A 5574-nucleotide genomic window follows, 5' to 3' on the forward strand; every position below is an offset into this window, starting at 1 on the left:
TCAGTCATGATTCACAATAAACAGTACAGTGTACTTTTTGGAAAACTAAACATCAGTTAATTTCATCATTGACATTGGCCTTGTAAATACCTGACCAGCAAAACATAATTTGACCCACCAAGATAAGAAATAAGAACTTAACCATTTTTAAAGAAAACCCTGTGATCAATCTGCACATAAATAATCACAGCCCAAATATGTAGGCTGTGAGCTGTAAGCTGTAAGTGTAGAGGGTCTGAGCAGTGGAGAGGTGTTGGAACAATGCAAACAGTGCAAAGCTTAAGCAATACAGAGCTGGTGCTGAATGATTGGTGCAGCACTGTTATACAGGGGGACCAAAGAGTGAGACACTAGGAGATATGCAATGACTTTGACTTACCAAGACAGTTCCCAGTGGCCAAAACACCAAAAACATCTGTTGAGTATAATGTAAGTACTTTCTGTGCACATTAGTAAGACATATAATAATTCATTGTAAAAATACATTGTACGTCTGTACAAGTGTCAACACGATTAGGTTAAACAGTTTAAGAGCTGCTGAATTTTGATCCCAACATGTATGATTTTTCCCCTCAATCATACTGACACTGTGGACAATAACCGATCAATCTGTACTTCTGTTGTAATTCTATAATCAAGATTGTCCATCTAAAGATGCACACAAGGAATCAGGAATCATGGCTTGTTTCACATATGCAATACCCGGAGATTGATCGACTTTTGTGTGGTGAACCAAATACGCCTGATTTTGAGGTGCTCAGGTCGTTCAGCAATAGTCAGCAAAGACAGTATTAGTTATGTTGCTGTTGGATAATATACCGGGAGAACACACACAGAAGCATGTTGATGGCCTCTGAAGGCCACAGAAAACATGGAAATGTTATTTTTTTCAATACAATCTATTGACACCACGGTTGCAGATCATTTGAAGCCACTTTTGTCCCACTCAGACCAAACAAACGAATCACAAAAGGCTAGTTTGCAAAAGCAATGGAGAGGAATTGATGTCACACGTAAGAGTGCTTCATAAAACTATGCAATCAAGCCAAAGCTCAGCTGCTAATGTGAATATCAAATCATGTCTTTTCTATGCACTGTGGGTAATCAGACATGGTGTCAAAAGTGCAGTTGAGCAGCAGGAGACAAAACAAATCACAATCACACTTAAAATATAAACATGTATTTAGGAACTGTCCCTGCGAGGAAGATTATTGACTGTTCACAAAAGACAATAATTGATTATACCTTTGTAGTATTCCTACGTAGTCATAGAAGAGGAGGAGACATTAATAATTATACGAAATACACAACACAACAAATGGGACATGACAGTTTGTGAATCTAAATATAGACGTGAATAAGTGGCACTGAAGAGTTGCTGGAAAATCCACCATGTGGAATCTGTCTACCTTGGGTTGCAGTGATAATAGAAGCCAGTCAGGTGTTTAAGACAGTAGGACATGCCTGAGTGCTGGCACACAGAGGAGAACAAAAAGGGATTAATGAGGCATGTTTACAAAAGGCAGAGCAACAGGACAGCATTTGACTTTCAGCAGCAAGTAAGGCATCACCTCATCAGTAAGATCCATATTATGAGAAAATGCAACGCACTGCAAGTTGATATTAATATAATCTTTTTTTGTGGAATATCTACAAATATTTACATTTTAGTCATATGCTTTATCAATTTTACATCCTGGACAATCAAGAATTTTCAGAATATTGATGCAAGTATCTTTGGTCAGTACAATACAACTTTATATGTGTAGCCCATATTCACAAATCATAATTTGTCTCATTCGGCTTTAACAGGGTGTAGGGTTACGGTTAGGAATGACCCTAATCCTCAGCAAGAGTAAGGAAAAAAAAGTGATTTGACCAGTTAATGAAGCCAAAGCTTCCGAGCAGAATGGCCAAAAGTTATGTCAAGACTGAACAAATCGGCACATCAGGATTTACATCTGATGCCAATAGTCAGAACCACTGCAGGCAGAAATGTGCCCTTTAGGTAAGACAGATGATCGATGGCTGCTGAGGTCTGGGTGGAGGATGGGAGTGCAGCCCGTCTGGCTTTTCAGAGTTCCAGACATGGTTAGCTTCACACAATTATCAACCATGACCATAGTCACCACCTAACCCTAACAAGTCTTTTAGTTGCCTAAGGCTCAGTTGTGCTGTATCAGGAAAAACATAAATTTCAACACAGCCCCTTTGGAAGACATAGTGTTGCTAATAGTGTTTTTTCAAGACATAGTGACGACTTACAGCTTTACACTACAAGTCACATTAAGCCATATTCATACAGCAGCACTTTTCTACCACACCTTCACACTGGGTCAGTGACCTGCCCATGGACACTTCAGTATGCGGACTGGAGGAGCCAGGGTTCGATCCTTTTACCTCCCAAACCCAAGCCTTTCATTCGGTACACAGCACCAATCATAGCTTGAAGTGGGTATGAGATTGTCTAACGCAGAAGGGTGTGGGATAGGGATATTTACAGAGCCATTCAATCATCTCGAGCAGCTCTAATTAATAAAGTGTTTGTATTTTTTGCCATAGTCACTGTCTTTCCCCAACTTTAATTACAGAGCCCATGTGCAGTTAATCTAGCAAGTAAGAATGTTGGAAATGTTGGCATGAGACACAATAATGTAAGTCACTCAGTGTATTATTGTGCAGAAAATGGCAGTGTTGACGTTCTTGTCTTGTGACATAAAGTTGAATTTCCAGAGCAGCTGTCGAACTTGCAGAGGTCATTCATTCTTAAGAAGACATGAAATAACTTTGATCACCCAACATTTCAGCAATCAAAATTAGCACAGACGAATCAAAGCCAGTATATTTGATTACTTTCAACATTCACTACAACATGTTATATCTTTTATTCCTCTTTGCCCCCACCTCTGTTATGTGTGCAGTGAATTTCTCCTCACCCTACGGCTGCAAGCTAGCTTTCCTTAAGACAGGATGTTTCACATTTCCCCATGCTTCATTCCAGATAACTCAACTGTTGAACTTTCGGAGCACTCTTGAGTGAGTCTTTGTTTCAGCAGAGAATCAACCCCCAAAGCAATTAATTGCACTGAAAATCATGAGACAGACATGCAAGATGTGACTCTGAAATATTTAAGAGACACTCAAGTCACTGTCAAGACCTGCAAGTTAATGGTCATGTAATAGATGGTGTCAATAGGTCAAGTTATGCAGGCTAAATGAGCTTACTTGTTTACATGAACTGCAGGAGAAGGGGGATCTTACAGAGCACCCGTTACAAAACTTTCAGTATAATACTGACATTATCAAATTTGATCTCGAATGAGAGCATCCATTTGCCAGCAAAAGGTCAGGACCATGCAGTTTTAAAACAGATAGGTAGTGGCTTTACCTCTCCCTCACTCCCTTGTGCTCCTGCTGTTTTCACACTCCTTGGCTATTGTTTGTACCTGATCTGTGTGAGCTTCTGTATACTGGGTCCGACCTTCCACATCCTCGCTCGGCATAATAGTGGATTTAAAATGAGGCGTTTAGAAATACATACATTTTCATCGGCAAATTCCAAATCAAACTACATGACACTAAAATTATGATAAATAAACTTACCATTCAATGAAAATTAAATTCAGTGTGGCCTTTGAGATTTCGGAAAACAGCAGCGAACTTTTAAGACCTCGTGAACTTGGAGCTTACATGAAATGTTGAGATCCAAGCTTATAAATTAGAGGGGGGTGCTCTTATGGATTCTTCTCAGAAACACGACCCCTTTTGAAGGCAGCATTAAACCCTGAGGTTTCACACCACTCTTCACTAGATTCCCCACTCACTCATTTGGTTCATCTTTGCATGTTTGCCTTTTACGTCAACCAGCTTCCAGCCACGTCGACAACCCCCCCCCCCCCCTCCTGAGAACCAGTACCCAGCCAGCTCTGTGTTCGTCTTCCAGTCTGGCTAAATCCACTATTCTGTTGCCCGCCCAGCTCTCCAGGATCTGCAACCAAGCCATGACCAAACACCCAGCTCAGCACCCTGCTCTCCATCTAGATATCAGTCCCTGAACAAAGCTAGTTCCCTTGAATTCTAAAAAACTTTCTTACACTGAGTCTGAGTTATTAGAGTTACGTAGTGCAAAAACTAACACGACTGTTATTGAACTGCGTCCATTGTAACATGCTTCCAAAAAAGTCTCTCAATCCCAATGTCAGCGTGCTCAGTTTTGTAATGTATTAGCTGGGAATAGTAGCCAGCCAGGTCATGGTTGAACTGGCTAATATTCTTCCATTTTTGTTTCTTTAAGTCACATGAACGTTTCAGGTCCAAACAGCCCCTCTGAAGTCATCATTCTCATGTATCCAGCCCACAAGTATGTGGCAGGCCACCTGGATTTGTTCCGGTTGTCCTGATAAACTATCCGACAATGATAACACTTCATTAGATATACTGTTTACTTTATGTGTAACACCAACCTGCTTTCACTGCATATTGAATGTTTTTGCTACTAAAGTGCCCACAAGTGTTAACCCTCAACTTGTTTATCTTACCATTAAACGCTCATCTAAAGAATAAACAAGAAGGGCAATGAGAGAGCTCATACCTCCACCAGGGTATTGTATTGAGAAAATAAAGGAGCTCTATTAGATCCACTTGTTTATGCAGATCCACTTGAACATTTAACAGGTTCTACCTCGGGTGATGCCCTACCTGCTCAAAAGTTAAAAGGAAATTGCTCTGACAGGCAGATAGAAAACCTAACCTCCTCTGTAAAGGTAAAAAGCTATACCATGGAAATGCAATCTAATCTTCTCCTTGTGCAGTTTAACAGCTGATGAGTCACCATATTTTGATATACACGCGATGAGCACTTTATTAAGAACACCATATATACTAAGGGCTCCAAAATGTGCCAATAAATAATTTCCCATACAATGCCACCAGCAGCAACAGTAGCCTGGACTGTTGACACCAGGCGGCCTGGTCCAGTGATCCATGCTGTTGACTCCTGACTCGGAACCTAGCATATGCAGGTGACAAGAGGGATTCCTGATGGGGTCTTCAAGGTTGATCACGTTCACTCAGAGAAGTTCGTCTGCCCACCAGAGTTGGAAGGAGTGGTTATGTTGTCTTTCAGCTCCAACCAGTCCGACCATTCTCCTCATCGACAACCTGTTTCCATCCACAGAAATGCTGCTCACTGGATGTTTCTCTTTTTGAAAACTCCAGAAACTTAGAATCTCAGAATGTCAGCAGCAGAAATCAGTCCTACCAGTCCGAAATCGCATTTTCCTCCACATTCAGATGCAAGGTATAGACATTAGCTGAAGATTCTGACCTGAATGTTTGCTCTTTGATTGGACAACTGCACAGTGAATTAGGTGTTCCTACTAAAATGTTCATTAGTATATATCCACTGTGTACAAGGTGTTAGGGTACAAAAGACAACAGCCTGTACAAACAGTAGAAATAGCACTTCCACTTCAAAAACATGTTGAAAAAGGTTTAAATTACATTTTTAAAGCATATATATATATATATATATATTTATACACTCTCTTTGCAAGGTTCGTTTCACAAAAAAAA

The sequence above is a fragment of the Pleuronectes platessa genome, chromosome 17 (genome assembly GCF_947347685.1).
Source record: "Pleuronectes platessa chromosome 17, fPlePla1.1, whole genome shotgun sequence".
NCBI lineage: Eukaryota > Metazoa > Chordata > Actinopteri > Pleuronectiformes > Pleuronectidae > Pleuronectes > Pleuronectes platessa.